The following is an 18947-nucleotide window of genomic DNA, read 5'->3' on the forward strand; positions in this document are numbered from 1 at the left end:
TGTGATTATGTCATCCCTACCCCAGATCCAGGCAGGTCGGCAGAGAATGAGTGAGAGAGAGAGAGAGAGAAAGAGAGAAAAAGAGAATGCGAGAGATACTCTGTTTGGGGGAAAGTAAGGGAAGAGAACAAGAGTCTCTGCTTGGTAATCCAGGGAATTTTCCTGGCTCTTACCCAAGAGCAGGCAGGCAGTAACTCTATGAGTCTGAAAGAGCCACAGCATTACTGAGCATGGGATGCTCCATAAAGCAGATATGGCTATAGTGACCAAAGACTAAGATCACAGCATCCATATCCCTTGGAATACTTGGAAAGTCTCCCAAGAAGGGCAGGTATGAACAAGCCCAGACTGTGAAGACTACAATAAACACCTAACTTTTGAATGCTCAGACACTGAAAAACATCTGGCATTAACACCATCCAGGAAAACATGACCTCACAAAATGAACTAAATAAAGCACCAGATAACCATCCTGGAAAAATAGAGATATGTGACCTTTCAGGCAGATAATTCAAAATAGATGTGTTGAGGAAATTCAAGGAAATTAAAGATAACACTGAGAAAGAATTCAAAATTCTGTCAGATATATTTAACAAAGAGATGGAAATAATAAAAAAAAATAAGCAGACATTCTGGTGCTGAAAAATGCAACTGACACACTGAAGAATGCCTCAGAGTCTCTTAACAACATAATTGATCAGGCAGAAGGAAGAATTAGTGAGTTTTAAAACAGGCTATTTGGGCCGGGCGCGGTGGCTCAAGCCTGTAATCCCAGCACTTTGGGAGGCCGAGACGGGCGGATCACGAGGTCAGGAGATCGAGACCATCCTGGCTAACACAGTGAAACCCCGTCTCTACTAAAAACACACACACACAGAAAAACTAGCCTGGCGAGGTGGCGGGCGCCTGTAGTCCCCGCTACTGGGGAGGCTGAGGCAGGAGAATGGCGTAAACCCGGGAGGCGGAGCTTGCAGTGAGCTGAGATCCGGCCACTGCACTCCAGCCCGGGCGACAGAGCAAGACTCCGTCTCAAAAAAAAAAAAAAAAAAAAAAAAAAAAAAAGGCTATTTGAAAATGTAGTCAGAAGAGACAAAAAAAAGTATAACAAACAATGAAGCACACCTACGAGATCTAGAAAATAGCCTCAAAAGGGCAAATCTAAGAGTTATTGGCCTTAAGAATGAGAGAGAGAGAGAGAGAGAGGGAGAGAGAGAGAGAGAGAGAGAGAGAGACATCTTGGTAGAAAGTTTATTCAAAGGGATAATAACAGAGAACTTCCCAAACCTAGAGAAAGATATTAACATCCAAGTACAAGAAGGTTACAGAACACCAAGAAGATTTAATCCAAAAAAGACCACCTCAAGGCATTTAATAATCAAATTCCCAAAGGTCCAAGGATAAAGAAAGGATCCTAAAAGTAACAAGAGAAAAGAAACAAGTAACATAAAATGGAGTTCATATATGTCTGGCAGCAGACTTTTCAGTGGTAACCTTATAGGTCAGGAGAGAGTGGCATGACATACCTAAAGGGCTGAAGAAAACAAACAAACAAACAACAAAAAAAAACCTTTTACCTTAGAATAGAATAGAATATCCAGTGAAAATACCTATGAAACATGAAGGAAAAATAAAGACTTTCACAGACAAACAAAAGCTGAAGGAATTCATTAACACCAGACTTTTCCTATAAGTAATGCTAAAGGGAGCTCTTTAATCTGAAAGAATAGAATGTTAGTGAGCAATAACAAATTATCTGAAAATACAAAACTCACTGGTAATTAAAAGTACACAGAAAAACACAGAATATTGTAACACTGTAATTGTGGTATGTGAACTACTCATATCTTGAGTAGAAACACTATGAGATGGACCAATAAAAAATAATAACTGAAACTACTTTTCAAGACATAAACAGTACAGTAAGATGTAAATAGAAACGACAAAGTGATAACAAGCAGAGCGATAAAGTTAAAATGTAGAGTTTTTATTAGATTTCTCTTTCCATGATTTTTTACACAATAGAGTGTTAAGTTGTCATCAGTTTAAAATAATGAGTTAGAAAATATTATGCGCAAGCCTCATGGTAACCTCAAATCAATAAAGTACAACAAATACACACACAAAAAAAAAAATAAAAAGAAGAAAATAAAATAAAATACACCACAAGAGAAAATCACTTTCACTAAAAGGCAGACAGGAAGGAAGGAAAAAAGGAAGAGAAGACCACAGAACAACCAGAAAACAACCAAATGGCAGAAGTAAGTCCTTAGTTATCAGTCATAACACTGAATCTAAACGGATGAAACTCTCCAAGCAAAACATGTAGACTGGCTGAATGAATGAAAAACAAGACACCTGGATGGAGCCATTATTCTAATTAAGTAAGCAAAGAATAGAAAACCAAATACTGCATTTTCTCATTTATAAGTGGGAACTAAGCTATGAGGATGCAATAACACACAGTGATGTAAAGGACTTGAGGACTCCGTTGGGGTGGGGATTGAGAGAGGGTGAGGAATAAAAGACTACATATTGGTCATACTGAATGGGCAAAAGCTGAAGCATTCCCTTTGAAAACCAGTGCAAGACAAGGATGCTCTCTTTCACCAATCCTATTCAACACAGTATTGGAAGTTACAGCAAGGGCAATCAAGCAAGAGAAAGAAATAAAGGTATTCAAATAGGAAGAGAGGAAGTCAAATTGTCTCCGTTTGCAGATGACATGACCATATATTTAGAAAACCCCATCACCTCACCCAAAAATATCCTTAAAGCTGATAAGCAACTTTATCAAAATCTCAGTATACAAAATAAATTTGCAAAAATCACAAGCATTCCTATACAGCAATAACAGAGAATCAAATCATGAATGAACCGCCATTCACAATTGCTACAAAGAGAATAAAATATCTAGGAATACAATTCACAAGGATGTGAAATACTTCTTTAAGGAGAACTACAAACCATTGCTCTAGGAAATAAGAGAGGACACAAACAAATGGAAAAACATTCCATACTCATGGATAGGAAGAATCATTATCATGAAAATGGCCACACTGCCCAAAGTAACTTATAGATTCAATGCTATCCCCAATAAGCTATCACTGACTTTCTTCACAGAATTAGAAAAAACTACTTTTTTCTAATTCATCTCTCTGCTTGTTATCACTTTGTTGTTTCTATTTACATCTTATTGTACTGTTTACTTTTCAAATTTCATATGGAACCAAAAAAGAGCTCATATAGTCAAGACAATCCTAAACAAAAAGACCAAAGCCGAAGGCATCACACTACCTGACTTCAAACCATACTACAAGGCTACATTACCCAAAACCACATGGTACTGGTACCAAACCAGATATATAGACAAGTGGAACACAGGAGAGGCCTCAGAAATAACACCACACATCTACAACCACCTGATCTTTGACAAACTTGACAAAAACAAGCAATGGGGAAAGGATTCCCTATTTAATAAATGGTGTTGGGAAAACTGGCTAACCTCACGCAGAGAACTGAAACTGGACCCCTTCCTTATATGTTATACAAAAATTAACTCAGGATGGATTAAAGACTTAAATGCAAGACCTAAAACCATAAAAACCATAGAAGAATACCAGGGCAATACCATTCAGGACATGGGCATGGGCAAAGACTTCATGACTAAAACACGAAAAGCAATGGCAACAAAAGCCAAGGTTGACAAATGGGATCTAATTAAACTAAAATGCTTCTGCACAGCAGAAGAAACTATCAGCAGAATGAACAGGCAACCTACAGAATGGGAGAAAATTTTTGCAATCTATCCATCTGACAAAGGGGTAATATCCAGAATCTACAAGGAACTTAAACAAATTTACAAGAAAAAAAAACCAAACAACCCCATCCAAAAGTGGGTGAAGAATATGAACAGACACTTCTCAAAAGAAGACATTTATGCTGCCAACACACATGAAAAAAAGCTCATCATCACTGGTCATTAGAGAAATGCAAAGCAAAACCACAATGACATACCATCTCATGCCAGTTAGAATGGTGATCATTAAAAAGTCAGGAAATAACAGATGCTAGTGAGGATTTGAAGAAATAGGAACGTTTTTACATTGTTGGTGGGAGCATAAATTAGTTCAACCATTGTGGAAGACAGTGTGGCAATTCCTTAAGGATCTAGAACCAGAAATACCATTTGACTCAGCAATCCCATTACTGGATATATACCCAAAGGATTATAAACCATTCTTCTATAAAGACAAATGCACACATATGTTTATTGCAGCACTATTCACAATAGCATGGACTTGGAACCAACCAAAATGCCCATCAGTGATAGACTGGATATAGAAAATGTGGCACCTATACACCATGGAATACTATGTAGCCATAAAAAAAGGATGAGTTCATGTCCTTTGCAGAGACATGGATGAAGCTGGAAACCATCATTCTCAGCGAACTAACACAAGAACAGAAAACCAAACACCGCATGTTCTCACTCATAAGTGGCAGTTGAACAATGAGATCACATGGACACAGGGAGGGGGACATCACACACTGGGGCCTGTCAGGGAGTAAGGTGGGGCTAGGGGAGGGATAGCATTAGGAGAAATACCTAATGTATATGGCAGGTTGATGGGTGCAGCAAACCACCATGGTACATGTATACCTATGTAAGAAAACTGCAAGTTCTGCACATGTATCCCAGAATTTAATTATATATATAATATATATACAATATATATACTTTATATATAGTATATATACTATATATGCTTTATATATTATACAATATATAAATACAATAAAGTATTATATATTATATATACTATATATACAATATATACTAGATATACACAACATATATAAAGCATATATATACAATTATAAAGCATATATACACTATATATAAAGCATATATAGTGTATATATTTATACTGTATATACATATATACTATATATAGTGTATATATATGCTTATATATATACTGTATATATAATATACATACAACTACATGTTGGGTAATGTACACTTCTCAGGTGACTGCTCCACTAAAATCTCAAAATCCACTACTAAAGAACTCATTCATGTAACCAAAATACACCTGGGCTCCCAAAACTCATGAAAATTTAAAAAATAATAATAACTGTTATTATTAAAAAAGTATTATTTTTAAAATATGTTAAAATAATAATTTTTATTTACAAGAAACATATTTCACCTATTAAATATAAAGAAACACATTTATTGAAAATAAAGGAATGAAAAAGATATTTCTTGCAAATGAAAACCAAAAAAATTAGCAGCTATACTAATATCAGACAAAATAGATTTCAAGACCAACACTACACAAAGAGAAAAAGAAGGTCATTATATAATGATAAAAGGGTCAATTCATCAGGAGGATACAATTTTAAGTATATATGCACCCAACACTGGAGCACCCAGATATCTAAAGCAAATATTATCAGAGTTGAAAGAAGAGAAAGATCCCAATACAATAACATTTGGAGATTTTAACACCCCACTTTCAGCATTGAAAAGATTATCCAGACAGAAAAATGAACAATGAAACATTGGCCTTAATCTGCATTATGTCTTAAATGGACATAATAGATATTTAAAGACCATTTTATCCAATGGCTGCAGAATATACATTCTTTCCTCAGCATATGGATCATTCTCAATGACAGATCATATCTTAGGCCACAAAACAAGTTTTTAAAAAAGTATTAAAAATTGCAATCATATCAAGCTTATTCTCTGACCACAACAGAATAAAACTAGAAATCAAAAACACGAGGAATTTTGGAAACTATACCAACCACATGGAAATTAAACAGTATACTCTGGAATGACTATGTCAATAAATAAAGAAGAAAATTTAAAAATTTATTGAAATGTACCAAATTGAAAACATACTAAACAGCATACTAAAACCTATGGGATACAGCAAAAGCAATATTATAACGAAAGTTTATAGCAATATGCACCTACATCAAAAAGTTCAAATAAATAACCTAACAATGCATATTAAAGAACTAGAAAAGCAAGAGCAAACCAAACTCAAATAACTGGAATAAATGAAATGATAAAGATCAGAGTAGAAATAAATAAAATTAAAAGGAAAAAATACAAAAAAGATCAGTGAAACGAAAAGTTGGTTTTGTGGATGAACAAACAACATTGACAAATATTTAGCTAGACTAAGAAAAAAAGAGAATGCTCAAATAAAATCAGAGATTAAAAAAAGGAAATATTACAATGGTTACTGCAAAAATTCAAGGGATCATTAGAGGCTACTATGAGCAACTATATGACAATACATTGGAAAACCTAGAATAAATTGATAAATTTCGAGAAACAGACAACTTGTGAAGATTGAACCATGAAAAAAATCTAAAACTTGAACAGACCAATAACAAGTAATAAGATTGAAGCTGTAACAAAAAGTCTCCTCAGCAGTAAAAAGTCCAGGACCCAGTGGCTTCAGTGCAGAATTTTACCAAACATTTTAAGAAAAAGTAACATCAATCCTATTCAAAGTATTTCAAAAAATAGAGGAGAGAATCATTCCAAACTCATTCTACAAGGCCAGTATTAACCTGATAACAAAATCCAAAATATACACACACAAAAAGGAAAACTATAGGCCAATATCCCTGATAAACATTGATGCAAAAATCCTCAACAAAATACTAGCAAACTGAATTCAACAACACATTAAAAAGTTCATTCACCATGACTAAGTGGGATTTACCAAGGGATGCAAGGATGGCTCAAAATACATGTAAGTCAATCAATGTGATATATCATATCAACAGAATGAAGGACAAAAAGCACTTGATCATTTCAATTGTTGCATGAAAAGCATTTGATAACATTCAATTTTTATCTTCCTTAAAAGACAAAAACTTTCAAAAAACTAGGGAGCATACTTCAGCATAACAAAAGCCATATATGACAGACCCATAGCTAGTATCATACTAAATTTGGAAAAACTGAAGGCATTGGCTATAAGATCTGAAACAAAACAAGGATGTTAACTTTCCCCACTGTTATTCAACAGAGTACTGGAAGTCCTAGCTAGAGCAATCAGACAAGAGAAAGAAATGAAGGGCATCCAAATTGAAAAGAAAGAAGTAAATTATTCTTGTTTGCAGACGATATGATCTTATATTTGGAAAAACCTAAAGACTGCACCAAAAGCCTATTAGAACTGATAAACAAATTCAGTAAAGTTGCAAGATACAAAATCAACATATAAAAATCAGTAGCTTTTCTGTATGCCAACAGTGAACAATCTAAAAAAGAAATCAAGACAACATTCCCATTGACAATAGGTAAAAATAAAATAAAATACCTAGCAATAAATTTAGTTAAATAAATGAAATATCTCTACAATGAAAACTAATATATATATATAATACATATATAAGAAATTGAAGAAGACATCCAAATAATAGAATGATATTCCATGCTCGTGAATTTCAAGAATTGATATTGTTAAAATGTCCACACTACCTGAAGCTATCTACAGATTCAATGCAATTTATATCAAAATATCAATGACATTCTTCACATAAATAGAAAAAATAATCCTAAAATGTATATAGAACCACAAGAGACCCAGGATAGGCAAAGCTATCTTGAGGAAAAAGAACCAAGCAAAACTGGAAGAATCACATTATCTGACTTCAAATTATACTACAGAGCTATTGTAACCAAAACAACAAGGTATTCATATGAAAGCAAACACATAGACGAATGAAACAGAACAGAGAACCCAGAAACAAGTCCATACATCTACAGTGAACTTATTTTCAACAAAGGTACCAAGAATGTATATTAAAGAATGGATAGTCTCTTCAAAAGATGGTGCTGGAAAAACTGGATATCCATATGCAGAAGGAAACTAGAGCCCTATCTCTCAGCAAATACAAAAATAAAATCAAAACATATTAAAGACTTAAATCTAAGACATCAATCCATGAAACGACTTCAAGAAAACATTGGGGAAACTCTCCAAAACATTAATCTGGCCAAAAATTTCTTGGATAATACCACACCAGCACAGGCAACTAAAAATGGACAAATGAGGTCACATCAAGTTAAAAAGCTTCTGCACAGCAAAGGATTCAATCAACAAAGTGAAGAGACAACGCACAGAATGAGAGAAACTATTTGCAAACTACCCATCTGACCAAGTATTAATAACTAGGGTATATAAGGAGCTCAAGTAACTCTATAGGAAAAAAAAATCTAACAATCTGATTAAAAAATGGGCAAAAGATCTGGGTAGATATCTCTCAAAATAAAACATACAAATGACGAACAGATATATGACAAGGTCCTCAACCTCACTGATCATCAGAGAAGTGCACATCAAAACAACAATGAGATCTCATTTCACCACAGTTAAAATGGCTTTCATCCAAAGAACAGGAAGTAATGAATGCTGGTGAGGATGTGGAGAAAAGAGTATCCTCATACACTGTTGGTGGATATGTAAGTCAGTAAAACCATTATGGAGAATAGATTTGAGGTTCCACAAAATACTAAAAATAGAGCTATCATATGACCCAGCAATCCCACTGCTGGGTATACACCCTAAAGAAAGAAAATCAGCATATTGAAGAGATATCTGCATTCCCACATTTATTGCAGCACTATTCACAATAGCCAATATTTGGAAGCAACTCTTGTCCATCAACAGGCAAATGGATGAAGAAAATGTGGTACATACATACAATAAAGTACTATTCAGCCATAAAAAAGAAAGAGATCCTGTCATTTGCAATAACATGGATGGAACTAGAAGACATTATATTACGTGAAATAAGCCAGGCACAGAAAGACAAACTTGGCATTTTCTCACATATTTGTGGGCGCTAAAACTTAAAACAATTGAGCTCATAGACATAGAGAGTGGAATGATGGTTATCAGAGGCTGGAAAGGGTAGTGGGAGGGGAGGAAGTGGGATGGCTACTGGGTACAAAAATATAGTTAGAATGAATGAGATCTAGTATTTGATAGCTCAACAGGGTGACTGCAGTCAACAATAACTTATTGTCCATCTTAAAATAACTGAAAGAATATAATTGGATTGTTTGTATCACAAAGAAAGGATAAATACTTGTAGTAAGGGATACCCCATTGACGCTGGTGATTATTACACACTGTATGCTTGTATCAAAATGCCTCAGGTACCTCATACATATATACACCTACTTTGTACCCACAAAAATAAAAAAATAATTTTAAAATTACCCAGAAAAAAATTCTGAAACTAGTCAGAGAAAGGCTTATCTGCAGGATTCATTTTTGCACATATTCCATGGTGTGAGTCAGCAAACTCTGGAATTATATTTTTTAGAACAGTGAGGGCCTCCTTGAGGCAATATACTGATCATATTCTGTTCCAAAAATGGGTCAGGTCACTCACTGATATTACTAGCAACAAGGGTGTCAAATGCTCACAGCATCATAAAAGGGCTTGCCAGTCGAGAGTGATCTTTGTGTTATTGGATATGCGTGTACATGAGTGGCATTTCTCTAGGACCCCATAGGAGCATAGCAGATGGGTTAATGAACAAGAAAGAAGTGCTACCAAGTGAAGATTTGGCCAAGTTGACATGACTAAAAGAGAGTCAGCCACCTTATGGGAAGGTGTCTAATGCCCGAAGAAAGCTCTTCATTGTTTTTTCTGAGATTGCAAGGAATATAATCTTATTTTTATTTTCTATACTGGATTTCTAGTTTGTTCTCCCTCAGTATTTACTAATGGGCATTTTGATGAATGAGAGTTCATTTCTATTATGTTCTAAGAACCCAAGGAATGTGATCTGTACTTATACTCAGGGTTGAGATGGAAAAGAACAGTGGGTGGTAACACTAGAAACCAAAGTAAGAGAAATTGAGTCTCAATGGGGACAAGGAACTCTGAGGGACAGAACGGGAAAATGCTATCTGACTTCCTAGACAGACCCTCTGTCCCTCAACCCCACAGCATTCAATTTTCTATTCTAACATAGGAGGCCTTTCTTTTCCATATGTAATTTATAGTTCTGTAATGATGTCGGAGTCTCTACCCAAAAAAGAAAATATGAGCATCTGGAAGCCACAATACCCAAACCATCTCAGTGAAATCAACCAATTAGTAAATACAGCCACCTATCTCCCTCCAATTCCCTGTATACACCTACTATTCTTAAAGGTTTGGGTATCACACAGCAGACAAAGCTAGCCTCTACTCCACATCAGCAGTTACAATTCTGTCTGATGACTGGTGTGAACCTACTTGTATATACTAAATCTGCCATGCTGCCCTGAGTTTTCCTGCCTCTGCTGGTTTTCTGATTTCCAGATCCCTCGTGGTTTTCTAACTACTGGTTGCCCAGAACTCACACATCTCTCCCTAGTTTTTAAGTGATCTCATTGGGTGTGGTGGTGTGCACTTGTAGTCCCAGCTACTCAGGAGGCTGAGGTTGGAGGATTGCTTGAGTTCAGGAGTTCGAGGGTGTAGTACACTATGATCACACCTGTGAAGAGCTGCACACTCCAGCCTGGGCAACATAGCAAGACCCTGTCTATGAAGAATAAAATAAAATAAAGTGATCTCACTGCTTCTGTTGTGCCCATAGCCAAACACAATTCCAAGTTAAATGGATAAAACGTATTCATTTCTCTCTACTATCCCTTCCTCTGCTTCTCTTTTCCCTTTCTGTTCTTTCATCTAAATAAATACTCAGTGCTTTCATTTGACCTCTGGCTCCTCAAAGCCTGCAGCTTTCATGCTGTATCTAAGCCTTCCTATTCTAGATAAGCATTTTCTCTTCAGAACTTCTCTTGAATTCTGTATCCCCTATAAAATATAATATTGGTGATTCCATTCTTCCACAGTCTTGCTAATGGACATACTGACAGTCTAATGCTCAATACTATTCCCTGATTATGGCTGAATGTGCCCCAGGAGGCAAAATCTTCCAAAACAATTCCACATATGATGGGAGTTTCAGACACTGTGAGACAGCATCAGTAGCAAGATATCTTCAGGTAGAGGGCCCTTTCATAAATTCTTAAGTCATAACACATGATTGGTTATCTGTGATACACATGCTCCAATTCCCAACCCCTGTTTTGACCCTGAATTTCCAATGGTGGGAATGGATGCTAGGGAAATTTAGAAAGAAAAAAAATGTACATGAATACAACCTAAGTGTGTGGAAACAATCTAAACCTCCAATAATATAGAGGCATGAGGACAACCGAGCAAAACAGTGACTCTATAAATTATATGCACGCACGAGGGCCAGACCTAAAGGAAATGAAGACATGTTTTAAGCATTTGTTGTGTTAGGGTGGTGGACTTAAAAATAAAGTCATTAACAGAAAGTGTAAACCTCCAGATAGGTAATGTATTTTCACATACTTAAGAATTAAGGTTGAAGCCCACCAGACACAATGCATTCTGGTAGAGGTTTTCAATGTGTTTAAAGTAAAATCATGGTTTCAGCCAAGTGAATCTTTGTCTGGAGAGCTCTGTCTAGTGGAGGAAAGAGAACTGTAAGTGCATTACTGAAAGATAAAGCAGGAAGTGGTAAGAACCACAGAGAGACACCCATGAAGTGATGTGGGAGTACAGGAGATGGTGAGGTACCTTTCGATGGGGTGGATGCTTCATGGAGGAGGAGGCATTCGAGTGAAGCCTTGAAGGAAGGTAGGACTTAAGAATATGGAAATGTGGAGAAAAAGCACCTGAGGCAGAAGAGATAGCCTGAGTAAAGGAAAGGATAGGGGAAAGTGTGGGTGTGCTTTGAGATAAAGGAATAATTTAACTATATTGCAATACAGTCCCTGAAATATCCTGGTATCCTTGGGTGGGAAACAAACACTAATCTTCCATTGTCGGGATGGAATAAAAAATGAAAATCTATCAATCAACCTGAAATAAAATTAGCAAACACTGTTCTGTTTGGGCTTTGATTTAAATCAATTAGTTGTTCTATAATTCTCAATAACACTGTTTTTTGGGGGGCTTTGATTTAAACCAATCAACTGCTACAGTGATCTCTCTCTCATTTTCCACTTATCTCTTATGACACTTATCACAGCAGTCTTTAATTTTTGTTTTCACACAGGTATCTCCTACTAAGCTTTAAGATCTTTGAGAGAAGGACTGTGTTTGATTCATCACTGACAATGAGTTCTTAGCATAAAGCAGAAGGGCTGCAATATACCTGTCCACTGTGTGCTGTCATTTGCTCCCACTGGACTGAAACTATGCTTTACTCATTTCTTTCTCCCTGGCACCCAGCACGAGGCCTGACATAAAACAGATGCTTGATGTTGGTTGAACTGAGGTGAATTAGGTGTGTTCCTGTTCTCTTAGTCTTCTGTGCCTCATATTTGTAAAATCAGGGTAGTAGTAAGAGTATCTACTACCTTATAGAGTTGTTGTGAGGATTAAGTATGCACTTAGTATAGTACTTAACACACGGAAAATGTTTGGTAACATTAGGCACTATGATTATCATCATCATTATTATTGTTTTTTGTTGTTGTTGTTAAAGCTTCCAAACCTGCTGATAGGGACAGACCCATTGTACTATGCCAGCCTGGGTTAGGATTGTTTCCATGCCTGGGGATGGGGAGGCTCTGTTTATAGATTTTTTTCTCTGCCATGTCCCATCACATTGTATCTGCCGTGTATTGTATTTAGCACTCTTTGCAGTGCTAAAGCTGCAACCGAAATATCCTTGAGGTAAGGGCTAGCTCACATTTGTCTGTGGATGCATACAAGGCCTGACACCATACATGCTTGTTGAAAAAATAAATGAGTGAAAAGTACTCACCTTCAACCCTTTTCCCTGCCATTGGACTATGAGAATACAAATGCTTATATCCTGGAGTTCTCCCTAGCTAGGGGACAGGGCCCAGAACCCAGGGAGCTCTGTGCTGCCACCTTGCCATCACTCTAGCCAACTTTCTTTAGTTTTGGGTACTTGGGGATGGACTCATCTGTAAGGCTTTAAAACTATCCATGTCCAAAAATAATTACTATCAAGTTATCCATATAAATAGCAACAGACAAATTATTTAATCCACATTAGCATTTCTACAGTGACATAATCAGAGCATTGGAAATGTGCTGTAATTTGATGAGGGACTGATTTCTCATTTGTGCACTAGGAAGTACTGTTATCAGTGTTTGGTTCATTTTATTTTCAAAAGTCTATCGCCATGCTAGGAAATTTCAAGTTGCCTTATCTCATGTTATCCTTATGAATCCTCTGGGGGTGGTCATCATTATTCGTATTTTATAGTTAAAAAAACTAAGCCCTTGGGAGTGGTATCGTTTTCCCACGGTCACACTACTAATGGATATTAGACCTAAGATCAAGTTTTTTACGTTTATATCAATAGAATTCTTGAGTAGAGAGCACTTGAATATCTCAGTAGTGCTCACTAGGTAGGTGGGAAATTACTCCATACCTCCATATCCCTTTTTTTGTTTCCTATATCTATCTCTGTTCCCATGGAACAATAATTTGAACTTAAACTTGCTGGCTAGTCATTGTCAAGTTGCAAAAGAGACAAAGAAAACTCTTTCCAAGTGACACGGGCTACAGAGGAGTTTTAGGGGAGTTGAAGAGGCTACACAGGTGGGATGGCAGAAGAAGCTATGCAAAAAAGCGGGAAGCAGGAGGCTTTTAGTTATAAACAACACAAATGAAGAACCAACCCCTTCTGTATTCTGAAGCTGAGCAGAGTTAAGAGACCTCAAGGACAGGATGTCTACTTACTGATGGGCCCTGAGGGCTCTTGGCAGGGTGCTATCCCCCTCTCTTCAGATGGAGCTTTGGACAAGATCTGAAGTTGATTCAGGTAGAAGTCAGAGATAAGCAGTATGTACTTGCTGGTTTTGGTTGGCTGCTTTTTAAAAGGATCAGAACTGTAGAGTGGGTGAAGACAGAGGGATGTAAAGCTAACCTATAGGAAGCAGAATAAGTACCAGTACAGTGCCATAGTTTCATTTTAAACAAAATAGTCATAGGCCAGACCGAAGTATTACCTTGTTTTTGAAAGAAATGTCCTCCTCCCCCACAACGGACAAGCAAGACAATACCACTATAACCAAACTACATTCCTCCAAGAGGTCCATAGCACTAGGAATGTAAGAAACGGCATGCTAGATAAAAGATAATCCAGCTTAGTTTTAAAAATATTCATCCAGCTTCAGGAAAGGGAGTTTTAAAAATTATTTACACAGGTGCTGGCTCAGGTTTCTATTGAATCTGGCCTCAGCATACTTTAAGACACACCTCTGGCTGGACAAGGGAAACCAATGGCTGGAAAATATGGAGAATAATTTATGACCTTGCTAGCTCTTCTCCTGGACAGTGGCTTAGGAGTTGAATTTGCTGGGGAGGTCAGACTTATCCTGTTGGGGGCAAAGATACACAGAGAGCTCTGACACCTTCAAGACCAAAGTCTGGAAGTCAGGAGAGGCAAAGAACACGTGCCGGCTGGGCTGGCTGGGGAATGTTACTCACAGTGTAAAAAGTAAAGAGGAAGAAATTGACCTTTGTTATATTCTCATACAGATGCTGATGGCCTTTCTGGTCCCTAATTAAGTAACTCTAAAGTGAAGTGAAATCTTACACCAACCCAAGGCCTCCTTTACTTGGGGAATACCACAGATACCATCTCTCATTTGTTCTTTCTGCCTACTCAGGGACCCCTGCAAGTATATGCGTGCCTATGACCAAGACTCACTCTAGGAAAAGGATCCAAAACTTACTGAGTACCAGGAGCTTTATTACACATCATTTAGTTCTCATAATAGTTCTGTGAGATATTATTATCCTTATAGAGGCATTCAATATAATTCACTTGAGGTCACATATGTATTAAGTCTTACAACTAAGGATTGAAATTCGGTCTGCCTGTTTCCCAAAAAATTATGCATACAAAGTGAACCATTGGCCAATGGATGAATCTGGATTATCTGTAAAATTTTAGAGATTTATCACTAAAATTATTGTTAACGATTTATATTGTTACATATTTATTTTTAAAATCTTCAAGATCATTTAATACAACCATGTTACTGCTCCAATGGAGATTTAATGTGCAAAGAGGGAACTAGACGTGCTTAATGCCAGGTGGTAAGTCAGTAGCAGAGCCAGAGCCCCAATCTGGTGCTCTTGCACTGCATCTTGTTACACTACCTGGATAGTAACCTTCCAAAAATCCCAGACACCAGCCTAGGGCAGCTATGGACAGCTCAGCATGGGGAGGGAGCAAGGTACAAAGAGCCAATTGAAGGCCTGTCAAGCAGCTTGCTGCATCTGATGAGATTCCCCACAATGACTTCGAGATTCCATAATGCTCCCCAAACAAGCCTCCCGCTTTCATATCACCTTGTCTTTGCTCAACCTGTTCCCTCCTCCTGAAGTTCTCTTTCTACCTTTTTGTATCTAGCAAATTCTTATCCATCCCTCAAGATCCAGATCAACCCTTAACTCCTCTGTGAAGCCTTCCTAAAATTTCCAGGTAAAATAAATCATTCTCTCATACTATCTGCTCAGGGAATTATGTGCCTACTTTTAGTACAGCAGTAATCTCACTCTTTCATGTTGGTAACTATTCACCACATAGCCACTGACTATTTGTATGACTTTGGGCAAATCACTCAACTCTTTTGTGTCTCGGTTCCCTCATTTGTAAATTGAGGGTATACAGATTGAATAAGAAAATGCCTACAAAGCATCTAATGCATATTGACTGCTCAATAAACAGTTTTAGCTGTTATTTCATGTCTCTTATCCCAGTGCCTGGTATAGGTCTCATGTACACAGTAGGCACTGACTGTTGAATAAACGTATGTTATGTGGGGAAAATGCCAGGCATTAAATAGCCATGTTGGATATCACTGTGGTCAGGATACTCCCTTATGGGTCTATAAAATCCTTACCAAAGACAAGACCAGTATTCTGTAATCTTCTGTTATAGAGCCTCTGAGATCCATGTAAAAGCTATGAATACTCTCCCTAAAAAAGTTTATGCATGCACATACACACAAAACAACCTTGCAACAATCCTTACACCAAGAATTCTCTTACAGAGTCCTCTCACTACGGAATACCTTTATTACTCATTAACTTACTAGGGGGGAAGACATACAGTTACAGAAGATGGTCTCACACAATGGCAGCAAAGGCAGAGAGGACTATCAGGGACTAAGCTCCTTCTGGGAACCAAGGGCCATAAATGCTTACTATACTGCCTCACATAATTCTTGAGAATTGCAAGGTAATGACCTCTGTGACTCTGCTAATTAGCTGTGAAGCAGGAGGGTCTCTCAGGCAGAAAACTAAAAATGGCAGGGAGGCTCTCACTTCTGCCATTTATATGCTATAGAAACCTAGGAAAAGTAATATCCTCTCTCTGAGCCTCACTTTCCTTTTCCATGAAACGGTTTGACCAGATTTTTTGATTTCCAAATTCCCTTCCTTCAAGTTTTAGTGTTTAAAGATCCTGCAGTTTTGAACACTGCAAATCTTTTAAGTATTTTCATGAAATAACCTGTGACTGAATTAACCATCCTGTAAGTAAATGAGCTTGTGACCTATAGGAATGTGCTTCTGCAACTTAAGGAACTATTAGAAGTCCATGGTCTTCAGGGCCCACATCCAGATACCACAATGAAATCAAGGTCCATCCATACAATGATGTGACTCAGGAGAGGAAGGAAAAACAGAATTTTAAAACCCTAATATAGGAAAACAAGTTACTGCCTCTATGACTTTTTAATTCTATCCTGAAAGACAATATTCTCTATTTTCTGACATCGAGGAGGAGGGAAATGGATTTCTCTTGCTACTGGCCCCATGGAAAACACTCTGTGGCATGCTCTGCTGAGAAGGCTCAAACCAAAGAGCCAAGGAACCATGAATCTATATTTATATCCTCACATCCTGTCTAAGCTCTTTCTTTAGCTTGGTCATAAGGAGCAAAATTCTCATGAGCACAGGTGTTAAGTTGTGCTTCCTGTTCTATAGTTGTGTGACAACAGTGAATTAAAAGCGACCATGCTGGGTCTCATCAGAATCAGAACTTCCCCCTGAAGTATATAAGTTGGTAGAAGGACTATGGCCCACATGTCCCTCACACATCTAATGAAGAGAGTTGCTGATGAACTACCAGCTGTTTTAAGTGCTTGGAGTTTTCTTAGGAAGACAAGCTCCCTGTGATGTTAGCGATACTTGGTGGTTTCTCGGTTACTCCCCACAGTACTTAACATCTTTCTTAACTTCCTTCTCTCATATTTCACTCTGCTGTTGCTCTTCATTGCTGCCTTTCTTGTTGCCTAGGCATAGTACTTGGTTTCTATGTTGGCTTATTTGAGGAGCTGCTGTGATGGAACAGAGTGAATGCTGCCTTTGACCCCAGAAGACCTGGGTTCAAATTCCAGATACATTATTTATCACCTGCTGATGAACTGGCAAAGCCTCAGTTTACTCATATGGAAAACCAAGAGAATAACCTCTCACTCTGTACCAAGATAGTTGCAAAGTTCAAATGGACAGTAGATAGGGTGGCCTTTCATCCACTGAAGAGCTTTAAAGATTGTCACATTTTCACGCCTGTAATCTCAGCACTTTGGGAGGCTGAGGTGGGTGGATCACGAAGTCAAGAGTCTGAGACCAGCCTGGCCTATATGGTGAAACTCTGTCTCTACTGAATATATATATATATATATATATATATATATATATATATATATATAAAAGAAAAAATAGCTAGGTGTGGTGGTGCACCTCTGTAGTCCCAGCTGTTCGGGAGGGTGAGGCAGGAGAATCGCATGAACCTGGGAGGTGGAGCTTGCAGTGAGCCGAGATCATGCCACTGCACTCCAGTCTGGGCGACAGGCAGAGCAAGACTCCATCTCAAAAAAAAAAAAAAAAAAAAAAAAAATGCCACTTTTATGATTAATAAACTATAACCTCCTGGAAGCAAGCCCTGTACCTTAAGTATGTCAGCCCAGTATCCTACATGTAGTAAGCACTCCGTAAATATTTACTGACTGAATGCATGAGGATATTACTACCAGGCCTGTTCTCATGAGGTGCTCCGCAGAGACAGGCATTAGTCTAGATAGGAGGAGTAGTGATTTCACTGGAGTGCCTAAGTAGTCACAACACAGCCTGGGAGCAAAGGGACTGAGAATTCTAAACCTTGTTCCCTTTATCAAGAGTCATTCACCTCCAAATCTCAGTTCAATTTTCTCAGGTTTGTAGGTACAAAGCTCACTAGCATCTGTACAAGGCTGAAAGCAGCTGCCTAGCTATGAAGAGACAGGGAAGGAAGATGAAAATCTGAAAAACAGCTTCCAGAAGCATGCACACATGGCTACTATAACTGAAGATATTGTTTTACAATGATGATTTCTCACAGAATTCAGTTATTTTGAGGAGCAGTTTGCTCCTTGCTGTGGATCTAGAATCCAGATAATTAATACATAATTTCTATCTCTGAAGAGAGAGTGAGTCTGACACTTATCCTCACAACAGCAGTCAACTGCAAAAATGAACTACCAGAGTTTGATAGTCACCCAGAAATTCCCTTAAAGGACTGAGGAAGCTTCTGGCTGCAGAATATGGACAGGCAATACAAAATTGATAAGGGTTACTGTAGCCTTGTAGTGTAGTTTGAAGTCAGGTAACTTGATACCTCCAGCTTTATTCTTTTTGCTTAGAATTGTCTAGGGTATATGGGCTCTTTTTGGTTTCATATGAAACTTAAAGTAGTATTTTCTAATTCTGTGAAGAAAGTCAGTGGTAGCTTAATGGGGATAGCATTGAATCTATAATTTACTTTGGTCAGTGTGGCAATTGTCACGATATTGATTCTTCCTATCCATGAGCATGGAATGTTTTTCCATTTGTT

The 18947-nt window shown here is 37.5% G+C and overlaps 1 protein-coding gene across 1 annotated transcript in view; it reads right to left on the minus strand.

Annotated features, from left to right (window-relative positions):
* AR (androgen receptor) overlaps positions 1-18947 on the minus strand; it is a 177962-nt gene that overhangs the window by 50478 nt on the left and 108537 nt on the right. The window lies entirely within an intron of this gene.

The sequence above is a fragment of the Chlorocebus sabaeus genome, chromosome X, assembly GCF_047675955.1.
Source record: "Chlorocebus sabaeus isolate Y175 chromosome X, mChlSab1.0.hap1, whole genome shotgun sequence".
NCBI classification, from domain to species: domain Eukaryota; kingdom Metazoa; phylum Chordata; class Mammalia; order Primates; family Cercopithecidae; genus Chlorocebus; species Chlorocebus sabaeus.